Here is a 20,361-nt window from a genome sequence, read left to right as displayed (position 1 = left end):
CTCCTCCACACAAGGCAGACAGTGTGACTTTCTGTCTTAGCCTCTCTCCAACTCTCCTCGAGATCCAGGGGAGTGACCCCCGCATCCCACCATGCCTCTGCTGGGCAGGGGAAGCCAGGGGGCTTCAGAGTGGCACGGCAGCAATCTACGGGTGTGAAAAATGTGGTTGTTAAGTATCTCAGTAAATACACTTTGCTCATGTTGTTGCAGTAAGATTGTAATAAGACTAATCAATTTAACAGCAATATATACATGATGGTAACAAAGGCAACAATAATTATTTTTTACTGCCTCAGTTATTGCCTATGTACAGGTGTAGCTGTATATGCATTGTTGTTGTTGTTACTACTACAACTATTACAGACCAAAACTCAACTCATAGCTGATTGGTTTCTTGGCCTGACATTGGACCCCTCCCTGGGGGTTCCCATCAGGGGGAAACCCTCCTGGAGCAGTTCTGTGTCAGGAAAAGGAGACACACAGGAATTTTTAGATCTTCAGCTTCTTGTTTATTGTTATCTTATCTAAAGTTTTGCACGCCATCTATACCAGACTCTGCACGCTGTAAAAGCACCACAAAAACAGCTAACAATCTCTCATTACAAGGTCTTTTAAGACCAAGCTATCCAATTAAGACATGACACCTAGATTATTTTCCCTTTTAAGGCAATAACTGATCCCTCGAAGCCTGCAGTGTGGACTTTTCTGATTACAAGATATCACCCAAACCTTTGAAAGAAGAAGGAAGAAGAAAGTGAAGAAGAACAGCCTGCCCCTGCCCTAAAACCTCCATCTTGTTCCCATCTACAACACACTAAAAACCCCAAAACCTAAATTTCTCACCCAAGTGACATGCCATACTACTTTCTATAATCTATTTCACATTTTTATGAACTCTAGTCTATCTTGAAGTCTTGGAAGCTTTCTCCATGAATGAGGGTCAAAGTCAGTGCTTCTCTGGGGGTCAGGACCCCTCAGAGCAGACAGAAAAATATTTCCTGTGCCCTGGGTTCCCACAATAGCCCACAATAACTTATCTGGATGGATTAACAAAGGGAGTTCACCAAGAAACAAGAATATATTGCACACCCTCCTGTCACCACAGCAGGACAACCTGATGGCCAACTTGATGTCACAGTAGCCAAGCCTAGAGGATCACTTTGGACCTGCTGCTTAGAGGTGGCAATCCAATTGTATTTCCCAGGTGGTGTATGGCTAGCTTATAGGAAAATAGTCCATCACAGAAAGGATAGGAACTCTCCCAACATGAAATTTTGGACTACATGGAAGCAGCAGGAATAATTCCTACAGATCCTGCTGTTGTCAGACTCCATCTCTGGCGTGTGGGCAGCAGAAACTTGGGTCGGTCTATGGTTTATTCCCAGTGAGACCTAAGTCAGACGACTTTTCCAGTTACATCTCTCCCACTAAAGATATGTGATCCATGGCCTAATCCACACAAACTTTACCCTTCTCTAGATGAAGTTGGATACGTCCAGGTGCGTAACACTCAGTTATCTACCTCTGGATGGTGACCCCACTACCCTGAGATCGTTGTTTCACGTTCTTTTAGGGTGCCCTGAGTAAGGTGGGGACAGTGTGCAAAGCTGCCCTAGAACAGTGCAGGAGGGCTGTGCAGAGCAGAAGCAGCCAACCTGAACCCGGCCCTAAAGAAAACCCAAGGATTACACCCAGTTTGGAAGGAGCAATCTGGTTTGGTGGGGAAGGGTGCCCACAAGAGACCTAACCCTTAATGTGACTGATGTGAAGAGCCAGGTTATCTGACAGCATTGATGTACCCATGAAAGAACCTGAGGACTCTAGGAGGCACACTGCAGACTTGTAGGATCTTTCCTCCAAACCTGCTTGGAGGCACCAGTCCTACAATAATTTCTGCTGGTACCTGCCATGCACAAATCCTACATTTTCATTTGTGTGTGGCAGCTGGATGTGGCAACTGGCAAACACCACTTCAAAACAAAAAACCCACAGGTCAGTGCTGGTCACACAGAGTCAATCTTCACCATCTCCTCACTCTCCAAGTCTCATGGGATTCCCATTCTTCCATAGTAGAGGTGAACAGGCTTGGTTGGTGGGGCTGGCATGAAGACAAGCAGAAGTACATGAACAGAAAGCAAAATTTCCAGCTGCCGAGATGCTGCAAGACATCACTGCCACTATAAGTATCATTATCTTGACCTGATGTTAGCTCAGTTGCTTTCTAGAAATTACATTAAAAAGGAAAAAAAAAAAAAAAAAAGAAAAAGAAGACAAAATAAGACAAGAAGAAAAGAACTGAAAGAACTGGCAATTTTTAATCACTTGTGAAAGATAGAGGTTGGCCATGTGCTCACCTCACACTTAAAATAGGTTCTAACATGTCAACAGGATGCCCAACTCTAATTATAAATTGTATTTCCCAAGACTAAACAAAGTTTAATATTTATGCTCCATTTCCTCCTGCTCTGAATATAGCTTGTTCTTTAAAAAAAAAAATAAACATGAGGAACAAGGGGTTGCTCTGTCCCCATTTTATATTCCTTCTGGTGTTGAGGGAAGTTTGATGCTGGGAATATGATGATGTGTCCCATGCTGTGATTTTGGCTTGTCTTGGTGCTGATGGTGCTGGTGGTGAGCAGAAAAGGGAAGTTGTCCTGGTCAGGTGTGATTCTTGTCCCGTATCAGTCTTATCATATGGTGCCTACAGCTCTCAGGTACTGTGTCTTCAGCTGAACTCAAAGAAGAAGCTGTTCTTGGCATCTCCCTGGACTTGGCTTGGCTCAGTCCCCTGTGGTCCCAGCCAAAATCTTCCTCAGGTCCACCTCACCTTGGGCCATGAGGACATTGGCGTTACAAGATGCAGACAGCTCCAGGTACAACTGTAAAAGAAACATACCTTAACTAGCTCCAAATCAGCTACCGGTGACCCAAATAGCTGTGAAATTCATCCCAAAAGCAGGGTAAAAGATGCATGTCCAGCTCTCCTGGGACACTTCACCCTCACCCAACCAGATAGGGCCAGCTATGAAGCAGTCAGCCACACCTGTGTTATGAATCAGTGATTGGAAGGATGACCACAGTCCTAGGCATCGTCCTGGCTCATCTTGTCACTCTTAAGTGACAGGGTCCCCAGGCACTACTTGATGCCCTGGTGGGTAGTGACAAAAAATTGAGCAAGAATGCAAAGTTCACAGTGCTCGAACATTTGTGGAGTGTTTGGAATGTTGTACATCACTTGTAGTGGCAGATATTGTGGAAAGTCCTGGTGTAAGTAGGTACTACTGCAGAATAAAGATGACGTGGCTTTGGTGATAAGGTCTTCTGCAGACTGAGAGACCTGTTATTATCACAGAAGATAATACAAATAAGTTGTGATGGAAACATCTCCCCAGATGTGAGGGTTGCTGGGGCATGCAGCAGTGAGACAGTAAGGGAAAAGGGAGAGGAAAATTACATGGTCAAAACTTCCAGACAAATAAACTCATACCACAGGAGTTTCAGAGTCTCATAATTTTTGGAGGGCTGAAATGGGGCAAATGGAATTTGCATGAGGGGTCAAAACTCCAGGGTCTCCAGGGCCCTCTGGTTTTATTTTCCAGCCTCTGTGGACCTCAGACATACACCATTGCCCAGCAAGACTTTGACGTGTAGCTTGCAAGCAGAGTTGCCAGGTGAATGTCTCAAGAAGATGGAAATAAGGACAGAGAGCTCCTGCCTTGCTTGCACTTACCTGCCAACTTGGATGGTTGGAAGCATCTTACACCCAACCCAGATTTCAGGTGTTTCTGTCCACTACTGTATGCCCACCACTTTTCCCACCCACTACTATCTCCAGGGACATCTTCTTGCCTGTGTTTGAACATCCCAAAGCTTAACCAGCAGGTTCAAGAAACTGTGCTCCATGGGACAAACCTGGTTTATCTTGAAATGCACATCAAACAAGACTGATGTGGTTTCTATTGCAAATATTTCCCATAACTCTGCTCTACCACTGCAATAGCAGGAGGATCTACGAATCAGGTGGTGCCAAAGAAGAAGCAGAACAGTTTTCTCTGTTGTCTGTGCTAATGGGGTTAAAGATCATGTTTCATTCTAAACCTCCTGCTCCATTTAAAATGTGAAATGTCATCCATTCTTCCTTCTCTTGGTTTCCTTTGGGGTGGGGGAATGAGTGTCATTTATGTCTGGCATTTTCAGCCTCTGCTATTGATTCATACCTTATGAAAATCAGTTTAAACTATCAAACAATGTTGAAATAATCAATTTTCCCCTTTTGTTGCCCCTCCTTTCCACCGCTTTATTTTGGCTATGTGATGTCTTACTGGAGAGAAGCTAGTGAAAGGATTACTGTCATTCTGTGTACAAGGCCGTGAAGGTGATGATGACACAGGCAATTTTCAGATCATGCAGAAAAGGATTTCTCCACAGTTGGTTGAGAGTGTGATTTTTCTCCTTTTATGTAGTTTTTTTTTTTTTAGGCAAGCACTGAAAATAAATTTGCAGTCATAATCCTAGGGAGAGAAGAAATTGGTTAGAAATGCTCTATTTTTGTCATGTTCCTTAAATCCTTTGATCTTTCCCATAACAAGCCCTTGTTCCATCACTATGTAATTTTTTTTTTTTTATCGCTTACAGGTGTGTTATTTCCAAAATGCCTCTGCTTTCTGCACAGTGTGTTAGCTTTTCTTGAATAATATAACTTCCACCCCTAATGACATATTTTGGAATTTTTCTTTCCATGAAGGAAAATTATAGAAATCCTGACTTAAGCCCTGAGTATGATCCTTGCTGTGCAGACAGTCTGTCATGCCAGTCCCTGGTGTGTAGTGCTTTGGGTAGAACATACTGCACGAGGAGAAAAGTATCTGCACTGTCTAACAGATGTCTTGGAGTGGCTCCTGTCTGGGTTTACAAGACAGGTGTCTGCCCCTGTGAGAAACGAGTGCTGAACTTCTCAAAGTTTTAAAAGATTTATTAAAACCTTAACAAAAATTACAACAAAAGAACTAAATAAGGAGAAAGAGGCCTGAGAGCCTCTGTCATAGCTACCTAGACATGGTTCATCTTCAAGAAGGATGCTCAGTCTTTTATACCCCTGGGGGTTGCATCAGCCAACCCTGGCCCCTCCTACAGTTTGTCAGTCAACTCTTCTTTGCCCTTTTTTGGTGGAGATTCCTTTTTTGTAACTTGATTGGAGGGTCAGGTGCTGTCATGCTGTGCCCTCCCCTCATCAACAAGCTTTTGTTCACATCTTCTTTCTACCTGTCCTAGAAAGCTTCTCTTAATATCCACACAACACTCATCCCTTAATTGTGAGAGCCAAACATCCCATTATCCATCTGTAACACCCCCAACCCTGTCTCCTGTTTTACCTGCCCTCATTCTCATGGTATCTCCTCACCCCAACCCCTGCAGAGAAACTCCAAAAAAAACCAAAGGAGTTCCCCCTCCCCGCCATCAGTGCTTATTAGCAACTCAATGGGAACAAAATTCCACAGATAGCAGGGAAAGAATAGAAAAAACCCAACCCCCAACAACTACCTAGAACAGAGGCTGGACAAGATTAAGGGAATGAAAAGTATTTATTGAACTAACATCTTTGGGTGTAAATAAGTACACCTTGAAAGCCTCTGAGAGAGGCTACACCCAAGATGGGTGACCATCACAATTATAAGTTTGGTCCATTTATATATCAGGGGTTAATCCCCCAATTACAGCTTCAGGTAAAGAAGTCATATACCCCAAGTTTGCTTCCCTCCCTAACTCAATTTTGTTCATACTTTTCAGGGCCTGAGGCTGTAGGCTGTCCTTGAATTTCAGGCCTAGGAGGATTGTTTTATCTGACCAAACTGTGAAGACAGTTAGCTAACACTTTATATGGAGTTTAGAGTTATGCACTAATGCAGTACAGGATTTGAAAAATATAAATCACCAGCGCTGGAGCATCCTCAACAGGAACACTCCTGCTCAGCCCATGGACCCCCTTGCTTTTGGCCTTTCTTTTTATTATAATAAATGCTGAAATCACTTTTAGTACCAGGAGCGTGGTTTTTAACAAATGGTCTGGGAAGGCAGACATAGGGCAACAAACTGAAGGAAACAATCTGCTCATCTATTTGATTTTTCCAGACATTGAAACCTAATTTCCTGCTGAACATCTTCTTGATTTCAGAGGTGGAATGCACTCAGCAAAAACTTCAGAACCAGGGTACAGGCTACTTTTCCACCAAGAAGTTTAGTGCACTGGAATGATGAAATATGGGCAACACAGAAGCATAGATAATTATGCTCAAATATGTATCACCAGCTCCCTGACAGGAAGAAGTGATGACAGCAAGTTTGAAGAGCTGAGTAAACTCCTGGTCTCCTTTTTCTCATAGAAAACTGTAATTCCAGAATGATGTCATAGGCAAAAAAATATGTGATATCTCTGATCAAATACAGACATACAAGGTTAGTATCTATCAAAGGACACTGATTCTGATAACCTCCACAGCTCATGGAGGGAAATAGAAGCTCTTCTTGCTTGTGATTCATCTCAATCTCCAGCAGATGAGTCACCCACAAGGAGCTCCAACTTTCTCCTGTGAACAAGGGAGTGGTGAATGACTAACACAGACATAAATTCAAAATTAAGGGAAATTAGTCCCTCTTGTAGTCAGGAAACAGAGAATTTAGGGGATTCTTTTTCTGGTTATGGATGTACCTCTTGCTGGTGTAAATCCCACATTTTCAGCCCAGGTTGGATCTATCAATTCCTTAAGATAATTTAGAGGTTTCCTAGAGAGAAGCCAGTTGATGATGGTATCTCTGGGTGTGTTACAAATGTTCTAAGTGATTCTGCCATTCTGTTGTTGCTTTGAGGGTCTGACATCCATCATCCCACTGAGCAAAGCCCTCAACAGGATTCCTCCATGAAGAGCCTCAGTACCCCTATAAAGCATGTCCTCATATAAAAATGTAAAGGTCTTTGTTAAGAAACTGGAGTGTGTCTTTTGGGGTTAGATTGTACACCCCTTTTCCTCCTCAGGTCAAAGGGACTGTGTTTTAGACAGTGATCCTTACAGATCTCATGGCCAGTCTGGAAGATCTGTCTATGCCATATTATAAGCATCTCCTGGATGAAGGGGTGTGCTTCTTTGGATTTGCTCTCTGGCATCAAGATTACTGTATTTTTATTCTCTCCATATAGTGTGTGAAAATAAGAGAATCTCTTCTTTTCCCATTGGACATTTTCAAAAGGTCCCTCTTGCTGATAGCACACTTCACAACTTAATGGATGAAATCAACTGTTCCCAAGACTCAGCACTATGAGAATGGACAAACCTATCCATGCTAGATTTGGATCTCAGTCACTTCAGGTCTCAGGGATCTTGATAAGGGACCAGTCCTTTTACCATATATAAGTGAATATCCATTTATGCCCAATGAAAAGTAGACATACAGCTCCTACTGACCTCTCCCTTTCTCCACGCACATACACTAACACTCATGCCAACCATGAAAGAGGTTTTAGCCACAGCACTGAGGAAGTTTCTCACCTTTCACTTGTGACATTTCTTGGGGTTAATCCATGATTAACTACTCTTAGTTCAGACCATTTCATCCTTGAAAAAATGCAGAGATATTTTAAACAAGTAAACAAAACAAAAAATAGCTATCAAACTGTGCTCTATGAGGTTGTTGTAAGGGTTGAGCTTCAGGATAAAATTTTTTTAGAAGGGCCTGCTGCACTAGAACAAGGGGTAATGGTTTTAAGTCAAAAGGTGGATGATTTTGTTTAGGTATTAAGAAAACATTTTTGACGAAGGTGGTGAGGCCCTGGCACAGGTTGCCCAGATGTGGTTGTCACATCCCTGGAAGTGTTCAAGGCCAGGCTGGACAGGGCTCTGAGCAACCTGGTCTAATTGAAGTTGTTCCTGCTCATTTCAGGGGGAATGAACTAGATGACTTTGGTGCCTTTCAAACCAAACTATTTTATGACTCTATAATAAGAAAGTCTTTGGAGATGATTAAAGAAAACAGTGGTGATATTTTCTGGCCACTGAATGATTTGCTCATTAGCATTTGCAGGCAACACACAGGACAACTGATCTTCATATTCTTTGCCTGCCCTCTCGTGGTGAATGGGTGCTGATTAAGTGTATACATACACATCTATTTCTATATACACATATGAATGTATATGTACATATATATGTGTGCAGTAATATATAGAACAGAAAACACTTAGTCAGATTTGTACCTTGTGTTTGATGTTACAGAAGTGAGCAGTAGTTGATTGTTCCATTGGTGGTTGCCGGTCTTTTTAATGCTAAAGATTTTCTTGTGATTGGTTAAAATTTAGTTCAGATAAAATATTTCAGCATGAAAATAATAAGACTATAATTAATTTTTTTTTCTAGCTTAGAGAGACTAGGGAGGCCTCCATGTGATCCTTTCCTCTCTATAAACTGTGCTGAAACTGGGTGAGCTGTACAAAATCAAGAGCAAAATGTTTTTTCTAGGACCAGTTCTTATGGCAAATACAGGGCAGCATGAAAACAACTGCAGCAGCGTGGGCATGCCTTTCCCTACACAATGCCAGTATGCAATAGCAGAGGGGCACAGAGGGTGAAAGTTTGGAGAAGATAATATTAATTCACCTTTGGTGCGGTTTATTTTCAAGTCATTTGGGAATCACACCAAGTTCTTCACCCCTTTGTAACAGGGTGGCACATGCTTGGTGCATGTCGGAACTCAAAATGTCCCTCAGACATTTTTGGATGTTCCGGGCCCAGGTCAGAGGCATTTGAGACCCTGGCAGGCAGCTGGAAACAGCTGTGATTTTGGGTTTGAACCATGGAATGAGTTACCAACTTTGCAGGAAGAACAAGAAGTCACACAAGTTTAGATATTATAGTAGAAGTAGTTAGAAAGTAGAGGGAAGAATTTTTTAGTGTTGTACAGGGGGGGTTTAGTTTTGTACATGGGGGTCAGAGGGTTTAAGATGGATTTGGGATTTGGGCCTGCCCTGTCCTCCCTCTTTCTCCTTCCTTGCCTCCATGTTCTTGGTGATGTTGGAACTCACAGATTGGTTTAGAGTAGAAAATCACCATTTAATATAGGTAATAGGCATTGGGGAAAAACTGTGAACATGTAACACGTAATGTACCATATAAAAGATAGAAAATCACCATTTAATATAGGTAATAGGCATTGGGGAAAAACTGTAACCATGGAACACGTAATGTCCCATATAAAAGATAGAAAATCACCATTTAATATAGGTAATAGGCATTGGGGAAAAACTGTAACCATGGAACACGTAATGTCCCATATAAAAGATAGAAAATCACCATTTAATATAGGTAATAGGCATTGGGGGGAAACTGTAACCATGTCACACGTAATGTACCATATAAAAGAGAGCAGCAGCCCTGGGCGGGGAGAGAAGAAGCAGTCGGGGTCAGAGAGGATGTCAGGGTGTGTGTGTGCCTCTGCCTGAGCTGTGAGCAAACCACAGCAGCCCCAGAAGAAAATCTTTTAGATAACTTGCAATAAACTGCCTTGAGACCAAACAAGAGACTGCTGAGCCTTTCTTTGGAATCACGGGCTGGAGGAGAGACTTTTCCACCACACGGAGCCAGCCCCGACCTAGGGTGGGCTTTGACAGGAAAAACACAAAGACAATGGGTGAAGGAGGGTGTCATTGTTCCCCTGACCCTGTACCTCTCTCAGTTCTTGTTCTTGCAATTTGAGCTCTGTGGGTGATTTGTATAAAATTCACACGCTGCAGGGAAATGCATTTTTATGGCATCCAAATACAGATTAGATCCAGCCATGTCACTCACCATATTCATAGCATATCCATTTACTAATCTGCTCTTATTTCACTATTTTATTAAGAACTGATTGTGCACACTTGGTAAAACTTAGGAGTGAGGAAACTGGGTAGCTGAAGAGTGACACCAAGTGTTTTAACTCCATACAAATAAATTTGCATTTTCCTGCCCAGAACTTTTGAAATTCTAAATCAGTGGTGTGGTAAGTAATTTTTTTAACTGGGGCAAGCTGGGATTGTTAATCCTGAGGCAATTTTTGGTCCTACATGGGATCATGCCCAGCTCTAGTAGGGAGCAGGGTGGAGGGGAAGAAGAAAAGGTGAATGCAGAGCTGCATATGAACTCCTTTCTACCCCCCCAACCCCTCCCTCCAAGGTAGGAGAAAGGGATGCTCTACAAAACTAATAAAGGAATCTACTGAAGGAGAGAATAGGGCTCTGAGCAACCTGGTCTAGTGGAAGATGTCCCTGCTTATGGCAGCAGGTTGGACTAGATGACATTTGACAGCCCCTTCTAACCCAGACCAGTCTGGAATTCTATGTTTTTGTGATTCTGTAAATCTATGAATAGTTTAAAAAAGACATGCAGACATGTTATTTTAATTTTAAGAAAAAAATTAAATTAAGAGAGTAAAAGTTATTTCAGATAGCCTCAATATAAGAATTTTTTTTAACATTAATTAATGCTTCGCTGAATCTTTTCTCTTTAACTCCAGGATCTATGCGAAAATGAAAGTATTTCCCAACAAGTCATAATTAGGAGAATGAAAACCCTTGGTGTACCCTGGGACATCCACAGAACACAGTGGTGTTCATGAGTTTACTTAGAGCTGGACAAAAAAAAATGGTTCTAGGATGATGCCCCACATCTGCAAAGCAGCCTGAAGTGTAACCTTTTCCACAGCCCAAGTCCCCTGGAGATCCTTCATGCATCAGAGCTGCAAAATAAAATAGAGTTGAAAGGATTTAATCTCATTAGAAGTCTCACTTCATGCTCTCTAGGACCCAGGCCATCTGATGTTCAGGCTGCCTGAGGCTTCAGCATGCTCCAGTCCTGTCAGGGTGACTTGGCAAGACCCCAGCACTGTGAAAGTCCTTTTTTCCCTGGCCCAGCCACTGAAGAAGAGGTCTGGAATGTGTGAAGCCGAGTTTTCAAGGTTGTTTATTTTTCCTTATCTATAACAGTTTCTCTCTGAGCTGCCGAGGTCCAGCTAGCACAGCAGCCATGGCAGTCTCCTGCCCGCCCCAGGCAGCTCCCACATTATATACCCAAAATTATGTGTACCATGTTTACAATTCCCGTACCAATACCTAAAATCTACGTTGGACAAGGTGTCCCTATCCTAAACCAATAGAAAAGTGTCACCATCACACCGAGACATGGAGGACAAGAAGAAGGAAGAAGAAGCTAGGGCACGCCCAGATTCCTCCATCTTGTACCCCTGAATTTCATTCTAAAAAATCCTAAAATTCTACTTTTCCACCCTGTGTCAATTTCTCTATTACACTATTCAAACCCTTTTTGCTTGTAATTCCTCATATAAGGTTGCCAGCCTCTCCCATGGGCTAAAATGGAATCCACAGGTGGTTTTCATTTGCTGCCAAGGTTCCTGGGCTCTTTGCCAGGGGCTCGAGTTATCCAGGACAGCCAGAGGGATGCTCTGGACTCAGACATCTCCCCTTTCTAGCTGCACCAAACCCACCTCTCTGGCAGCCCTGTTCCTGGCCCGCCGCACGCATTGGAAAAGGCATGGCAAAATGAGCAGAAGAATTACAAGCCCCACTAAAATATAAAAAGCCATTTTCAGAAGTTCTCTCCAGAATGGTGAGAGGTCAAAAAAATCAAACAAATCATTCAACCAAGACCCAGTAACTTTTCTGATTTTGGCTATACTTTCTTGCAATTGCTTTATGTTTTCATGGATAGATTTTGAATGATCTGACAAGTTCATGCAGCACATCCCCTCAAATTCTTCACACCCGTGCCCATGTGTCAGCAATAAATAATCGATTGCTGCTCTGTCTTGAAGAGTTGCCCCTCTTACACTGTGGGCATCTGTCAACATGTCACTCACTGCAAGAGAGACGGCACGAGTATCTTTGCTCAACCAACACCCCATTTGATCCAATTGAGTCAAGGCTACCCCTGATGCTGTTTGTGGTGAGGATATTGCATCCACAATTCTCTGGGCATTGTTCCCTGTATAAACATTATTGTCACACTTTGGATCATCGTTTTTAATATTTCTTTTCCCCCTACGTTTTTTCTCTCTCAAGATTGTCAAATCGGGTGTTAGCAATGACAGTTTTCCAATGCTGCATGGACCGCCTGTGGCATTTGCAGGGATAGCAGGCCAAATCCTGTCCCCACAAATGAAAAAGATTCCTTGTGGCAATTGTGCTGGGATTTGGTGGGATGGTCTGTTTGACACCTTGGTGTAATTACACCAAGAAGAGGCATCTCTATAAATGAAATTATTTGGGGTGACATCTATCATTTTGTTCTTTGTTTGCGTCACTCCTGAAATGCCAAATTCTATACAAAAATTCATGGTCACTGAACCAAGAATTTCCAATTCCTGAGGTTCAAAAGGAGCCACTGGGAGAAACTGTGTCCAAACCTCCCATCCGTCCACAGGATTCGAAGTGACCTGCGAAACCTTTGGAGGGATGTTCTTTGGAATTGGCCATTCACTCACTGGCAATCCCACCAGACATGCTGAAAACGGTTTTTTTGGTCTTGAATGTGTCAAGCAGATGGTGTCCAAACCTGCTGCATTGGCCAAACTTTCCCAAACATTTTCTTTTTGTTGGATCATGGGCAAATCTGCCAAATTACCCAAGGCAATAGAATTGCCTAAGGCAATTGACAACAGAATGAAACACAAAAACAACATTTTGACTTTGCAGTGCAATGACACCCAAGTCCTGAAATTCTTGATTGAAGAGATGTTAGTGGATGTCCCTTCACATCTGCATGCCTGTCTCTTTATTCTCAGATTCAGTGTCTGCTTGCATCTGAGTCCGATTTCACATATCTCACCAAAACTTCAGTCCTCACCCTGTGGAGACACAAGCAAAACCATTGCCCCAAGTTAGTAATTTGAAAGACCCTTCAATTTGCCCCAATTTCAGATTTTTGATCAAAACTAAAGGATTTTCCCTTAGTTTTGCCTGTGTGGCGTTTGAAAAATGCCTGATGATCGGTGGAGTGGGCTCCAGAAAAGAGCAGTTTAGAAAATTCAGCCCATAAAAAGCCTTGTTCAACCACATGTGAGGCGTTGCCTCTGCCTCCCCACTTTTTTGTTTATCCAAAAGGGATTTCAGGGTGTGATGTGTTCTTTCAGTTATTGCTTGACCTGTGGGAGTGGGGAATACCAAAAGTGTGTCTGACTCCCCATTTTTTCAAAAACTTGTCAAGCACTTTTCCTATATAAGTTGGACCATTGTCGGTTTTTATTTCTTGAGGCACCCCCAATGATGTGAATGCTTGTAAAAAATGTCGCCAGGCATGTTGTGCAGTTTCTCCTGGATGTAACGATGCAAAAATTGCTCCTGAAAAAGTATCAACTGAAACATGAACATTTTTGAGCTTCCCAAAAGATGGGTATTTTGTGACATCAGTTTGCCACAACTGGAGGCTTTGCAATCCTCTTGGATTGACAACTCCTGTAGATGCAGGTGGTAGCACAAACTGACAGTCTGGACAAGCACTAATGATTTCCTTTGCTTGACTTTTGGAAATGTGAAAGGATTCCATCAGTGCTCGTGCATTCTGATGACAAAATGCATGGCTCAATTTTGCTCACTCAAAAATGTCAGGCAAAGTCTGTGAAATGGGCATAGTTTGTCTGCATGAGCATTTCCTTCTGCCAAAAACCCTGGAAGAGAGGAATGTGCTCTGATGTAGGCAACAAAGTATTCATGTTTTCTGTTTTCTAGTAATGTTTTCATGCATAGCAAATATGAATATAAAATTTCATTGTTTGTTCTCTCTCAAAAGTGAACCATCCAGTCTTTTGACCACATTCGCAACATTAAGCTGAATCTGTGATCAAACTGAAGGGTTGCTGAAATATTTCAAAAGCTCTGGTCACTGCTGCCAATTCCACAATTTGTGGTGAACCTTGCACAATTTATATGTTTGATTCCCATTCTCCTGTATTTGAGTTTTGGCATGTGATGACTGATTTGTGAGTTTTTCCTGAACCATCAGTAAACACAATTATTGCATCCAATGGTTCCTCACTTACTTATTTTTGGCTTTTCCCTGAAACTTATTTTGGCATTTAGTAATCTATGTTTTGGAAGGTGAACTGAACAAACACCTGGGTATTCTAATAATGCAATTTGTAAATCTTTTGATTTCTGTGATGCCCAATCAAAATATTGTTTCTTCAAGGATAGATAGATTGTTGAGGAGTCTTTGCCTGCCATTGTCAGCAACCGTGTCCTTGCCTTTATAATAATTTGAGCTGTCATCTCCAGGTCAGTGAGAATTGTTTTTGGTGATCTGTAGGATAAAAAAATCCACTCTATGATCAAGAGAGGGTCTCTTTGAGATGAGTCCCACTGAAAAATCAAGGCTTACAACTGTATTTTTTTCTCCCAACACTGCTAGATAAAAAATCAGTGAGGTCACAAAACAGTGTGCTTGTTTTTGTTGAATGATGTCTGCAATCCTTTCAAGGGTTTTCTGTGCTTCTGGTGAGAGAGCCCTGGGAGATTTGATATTGTTGTCTCCTCTTAAAAGTTTGAACAGCGATTCAAGATCGTCATTCTTGATTCCCAAAATTGGCCTCATCCAGTTGATTTCTCCTAGAAGTTGTCTCAAATCCTGTAGGTTGTTGAATTCTGAATTAATTTCTATTTTTTGCGGTCTGATGGTCTGCTCCGTGATTCCATGGTGCAATTTCCTGAATTTTTGAAGTGCTAATTTCCAGTCCTGCTTTTTGCACTTCTGCAACCACACAGCCACGAACCTTTCGTAGCTCTTGTTGCAATGTCGCGCTCTCGCCACCGGGCGGCGCTGTTGCAGTACCGCACTTTCGCCACCGGGCGGCGCTGTTGCAGTACCGCACTCTCGCCACCGGGTGGCGCTGTTGCAGTACCGCACTCTCGCCACCGGGCGGCGCTGTTGCAGTACCGCACTCTCGCCACTGGGCGGCGCTGTTGCAGTACCTCACTCTCGCCACCGGGCGGCGCTGTCGCCCGCGCGTTGCAGCCCCCTCGGCTCTGCCCGCGGCATCCCGGGGTGCGGAAAGGAGCGCCCCCACCGCGGCCACGACCCGCCTCTGCCCGCTCCGCCGTGACCGCGACCCCGGGAGCGCCTTCCTCCTCCCCTCTTGGAGCTCACGGGACCTCCATCCCCTTCTGGGTCCGCCCCGCCTTCCTCCTCCCCAGAGCTGACTCTCCCCGGTCCCGTGGCCCCGTCCCGCCCCGCCGGGGCTTCCAGTGCATCAACGAGACGAGACGGGATTTTCCCCGCATCCTTTTCCCGGTCTGACGCCATCAACGCGCGCTCACGCTCCGCTGCCGGTGCCGCGGCCGTGTCCGCGCGTCCCGCGCCCCGCAGGACTCGGAGCTCCCGCAGGACCGGAGCTCCCGCAGGACCGGAGCTCCCGCAGGATCGGAGCTCCGGCAGGACCGGAGCTCCCGCAGGACCGGAGCTCCCGCAGGATCGGAGCTCCCGCAGGACTCGGAGCTCCCGCAGGACCGGAGCTCCCGCATCCCCCGCTCCGCAGGACCGGAGCTCCCGCATCCCCCGCTCCGCAGGACCGGAGCTCCCGCATCCCCCGCTCCGCAGGATCGGAGTTCCCGCAGGACCGGAGCTCCCGCATCCCCCGCTCCGCAGGACCGGAGCTCCCTCATCCCCCGCCCCGCGCCGCTCGGCTCCCGCCGGCCGCCGCCCCGGGCCACGGCCGGGTTTGCTCCGCAGCATCCCCCGCGCAGTTTCCCCCGCGCAGTTTCCCCCGTTCAGGTTTCCCCCGTTCAGGTTTCCCCCGCTCAGGTTTCCCCCGCTCAGGTTTCCCCCGTGCCATCGGCACCGACGCCGCTGTCCCGACCCCCGGGGTCTCCCTCCAGCCCGGTGCTGTTCCCGGTGCTGTTCCCGGTGCTGTTCCCGGTGCTGTTCCCGGTGCTGTTCCCGGCCCGCCCCGGTCCCTGCGGGGCCGCTCTCGCCTTCCCCCGCCGTTCCCAGCGCCGTTCGCCTTTGGCTCTGCCCCGGCCTCCCCACCCGTGTCCCTGGGAAAGGAGGCGTGGGGGGCTCTGGCTGCCAGGCAGGATTTGCCCTGGGTTCTTTGGTTCTTTTGACTCGGGCGAGCACGCCTCGAAAGATGCAAAATCCCAATCCTCTGATTCGCTGGGAAATAGATCTAATTTTAACTTTCCCGGTATTAAGTGGGTGTTTGAGGAGACCCACTGGTTGCTGACAGCTCCTGCTCCTCTTTGCTTGGTGCCCGCTCCTGGTGCCCCCCGATTTCTCGGCTCTGCCGCCTGCAGCTCGCACGGCGCCTCCTGCCCCGCTCTTTGCTGGGCGCATCCCTCGTCCGCCTTCTGCAAGACGGAATCCTTCCCACCCCTTGGTGGGAGCCAGCCCCAAGGATTTCTGTTTAAAACTGATTCTAGCACGGTTCTCGCTGGAGCGAGAAGTTTCATAGCTACTTTGTCTTTTTGTGTTGCCATATGATATAATCGTATATTAACAGCCTTCCAAAATCCTGGCTCAAAAATCACATGGGTCTCAGCGTGTGGGTAATTATAACGGGCCCATTGCAAAAGATCTTTGATTCCCTGTTGGCTAAGGTCACGGGATAAGTGGCCACCACATTCCTTAGAGTGGTTAAGATATTAAGTTGGTCTTGGGAACAGGCCATGTTCTTAATTTTGACCAGTCTCACCAATAGCTGCGTCGTCTGCAAATCGGTCCGGAAGCTGTCCTGGTGTCTGGCCAGCAGAAGCAGGTGGAGAACACCCAGGGCCTTGGATCTTCTCCTTTCCGGGCTGACTTTGAAGAAGCTTGCTCTCTGCAGGGGTCAGCCTCTCCTCTTCAGGGAGTTTTCTTCTCGGGCTGGGGTCTGATGTTCAGCACTTCTGGTGAGCTCAGCCGGGGATGCCAGAACTGTCAGGGTCACTTGGCAAGACCCCAGCAGTGTGAAAGTCCTTTTTTCCCTGGCCCAGCCGCTGAAGAAGAGGTCTGGAATGTGTGAAGCCGAGTTTTCAAGGTTGTTTATTTTCCTTATCTATAACAGTTTCTCTCTGAGCTGCCGAGGTCCAGCTAGCACAGCAGCCATGGCAGTCTCCTTCCCACCCCAGGCAGCTCCCACATTATATACCCAAAATTACGTGCACTATGTTTACAATTCCCGTACCAATACCTAAAATCTACGTTGGACAAGGTGTCCCCATCCTAAACCAATAGAAAAGTGTCACCATCACACCGAGACATGGAGGACAAGAAGAAGGAAGAAGAAGCTTGGGCACGCCCAGATTCCTCCATCTTGTACCCCTGAATTTCATTCTAAAAAATCCCAAAATTCTACTTTTCCACCCTGTGTCAATTTCTCTATTACACTATGCAAACCCTTTTTGCTTGTAATTCCTCATATAAGGTCGGCAGCCTCTCCCGTGGGCTAAAATTGAATCCACAGGTGGTTTTCATTTGCTGCCAAGGTTCCTGGGCTCTTTGCCAGGGGCTCGAGTTATCCAGGACAGCCAGAGGGATGCTCTGGACTCCGACACAATCCTAGATGTGCAAGCCTTGATTGTGTTTGTCCCTGGATATTATTATAAAAAGCATTCCTAAAACTCCAAAGATCTCCTAGTCACTGAGAGACCAATTTGCACTGTTTTTACTGGTATTGCCTCCCAAGTGTAAGAATGAGTATTTCAAATCAACTACATTTAGAAATACAACTTCTCCCAAATGTTTACAGGGAAGATTTTTAATATGAGTGTCCAGGGAGTCCAGCATGAAGAGCACCATCTCCGCTTGCATGCAATCAGAAATTCAAGTGGGAAATTGCTCTGACAATCATAGGATATAAAACCACTGAGTTATTTGGGTTGGAAAAGCCCTCTGAGATAATCAAATCCAACTGTTCCCCCAGCACTGCTAAACCCACCACCAACCCATATCCCCAAATGCCTCATCCATTTGGCTTTTAGATCTGTCCAGGGATGGGGACTCCACCAGGACTCTGGGTAGACTGTGCTAGGGCTGAAAAGCCCTTTCCAAGAAGAAATTTTCCCCAGTATCCAATCCAAGCCTTGGCACAACTTGTGGCTCTTTGCTCTTGTCCTATTGCTTGTTACTTGGGAGAAAAGACTGATCCCCACCTGGAATAACATGGACCTATTGGATCAGGGCTAGAGGAGGTCACAAAGATATTTTGAGGGCCGGAGCACCTCTGCTCCTGAGACAGGTTGGTAGAGCTGGAGGTGTTCAGCCTGGAGAAGAGAAGGTTTCAGGGACACCTTACAGCCCCTACCAGTGCCTAAAGGAGCTCCAAGAGAGGTGGAGAGGGATTTTGGACAAGGGCCTGGAGTTACAGGACAAAGGGTGATGGCTCCCCACTGTGAGAGGGCAGGTTTACATCAAATATATCAGCTGGGAAGAAACAACCAATCTTCCTTCAGAGTTTCCCATTGGCCTTGACACAACATCCCACTTCCACTACATGACAAATGCTGGATAGTGGAAATTCCTTTTTTTTTGCTGCTCCAGAGGGTATGGTTGTGCCATCTCCATCTGCTGTGAGGGGGATTCAAAACTGTTGAGATGCTCCTTTGGGAAAATAACATGTGGGTTAAATAAATGTGTGGGCTCAAGGCAAGAAAACCTCCTGGAGAGCATCTCTGGAGGGCAAGGCAGCAATGCTCAAACAAGATCTGCACCAGCAGGAGCTGTGCCCATTGATTTATTGCAGGAGCTATGCACTTCCCACTAAGGATAAAACTAAGGAAGGGGAAAACTATGTTAACTCCAAAGTACAAGTGAGTTATTGCTGCAACTATTGCGTTAATAGGAAAATATTTTTCAGACTGATTAAGTGTTTAATTTTGATTTATTTCGTTCTGCTGGGGAGCAGGATGGGAAAAGATGATTGTAATCCCTGTTAACAGGCTCCAAGGGATGAGAATTTAATCTAATATGTCTGAAAACAACTTCAAATCAATGCTAATTTTAAGGACTTCACATGCTGGGAATTGTATTTTGGTACAGTAAACTATCTTGGGTTCTTTAATAGCACAGAATTTTTTGTGTAAATTACATCCTCAAAGCTTACCAGTTTGGAAAAAAAAATGGATGAGAAGTGGAGGTTAGATTAAGTGAGAGGTAGAGAGTAAACAAAATATCAATTGCATTTAAATCTTGGAGTGGCAGAAAATCTATTCATTTGTAGTATTAAATGGATCCCTCCTTTATGGTTATGGAGATGAGTTTCTAGGTGAAAGGTAAAACTATTGGAAAATTACCAGAGATTTAATAAAGTTCAGAAACCGTATGAGATCAGCCATTACTCTAAACTACTCATGGCCATGCACAAAACATTTCCAAGTGAGTTTTATTTCCCCTCTCTTAAACTGGGATAAGGAAACTAAGGAATAACATAAAACCTTAATTAAGCCTGATTTCTCTTTTTTTTTTTTTTTAGCTTAAACCTAACAAACACAAGGGTATTTTTTGCCTACAAACATCGTCTTAGTTATGATTTGCACACTGTTAGAGAAAGGAGAAAAATTCCCAAGGAATTTGTGCCCATGAAGGAGCAGCAGCTCTTCTGTGGCTTGAATCAAAGTTGATGGAAGTTTCCAAAATGCTGCAAAATGCTGCAATTTTTTTTTTCTGCAGCAAATAAACATATTCCATAGGTTTTGGGAGAACAGTCCTTTCTACATTAAATCTTTATGAGCAACAAAGACAGTATTTCTGTTGAGAAGGAAGAAAATATTTGTACCTCGAGAATTTTAAATGCAAAATAAATGGGAAAGAGTTGCACACACTGTCTTAACCTTCCTGGATAAATCCAAAAAGCATCATAAGTTTATATAAATAATACAACTGTAGAGCTACATTATGTAAAATAAAGATGTGTAAGGGCTGTAAACTGCCAGGGTGTGTCCCACTCCATCTCAGCTGAAGTCACTAGCTCATTCCTACTTTTTTGTTACTATGTCATGAAACATTTCTTACGATGGTAAAGGTGATGATGGTGGCCTCCATCAGCCAAAAGAATTACAGTGAAAATTATTATCATTAGTATTTTATGTACCAGGAAACAACATGGAAATCAAAAGAAATTCTACATTTTTCTCTGAAATTCAGCAACAACAGCAGAACACGACTGCAATGGCCATGGAAAAGGCTGTGAGTACCCAACCAGTGTCAGCTTGAGTATGAAAAACAGTGAGGAGGACTTTGGGTAGCAAAGACTGTCATCTAGCAGGAAGAGAAGGCTGATGGACTGCTGCTGAGCCAGTTCCCTGAATTCCCTTAGAGAAGTGGGCATTTCCATAACATGGCTCAACTTCTCAGT

General features: G+C 44.5%; 1 long non-coding RNA gene across 1 annotated transcript; it reads right to left on the bottom strand.

Moving 5' to 3' along the window:
- Positions 1 to 12,597: 12,597 nt before the first annotated feature.
- On the bottom strand, positions 12,598 to 16,862 carry LOC146768575 (uncharacterized). Its single transcript, XR_014957403.1, has 2 exons — positions 16,723 to 16,862; positions 12,598 to 12,885 (listed from the first exon to the last, which is right to left on the bottom strand). It is a non-coding gene; the product is annotated as an uncharacterized LOC146768575 (long non-coding RNA).
- Positions 16,863 to 20,361: the final 3,499 nt, after the last annotated feature.

Source organism: Lonchura striata, chromosome 1 (assembly GCF_050655825.1).
Source record: "Lonchura striata isolate lonStrDom1 chromosome 1, ASM5065582v1, whole genome shotgun sequence".
Classification (NCBI taxonomy): Eukaryota; Metazoa; Chordata; class Aves; order Passeriformes; family Estrildidae; genus Lonchura; species Lonchura striata.
Note: the sequence above shows the minus strand (reverse complement) of the source record. Positions and strands in the feature narration are given on the sequence as shown.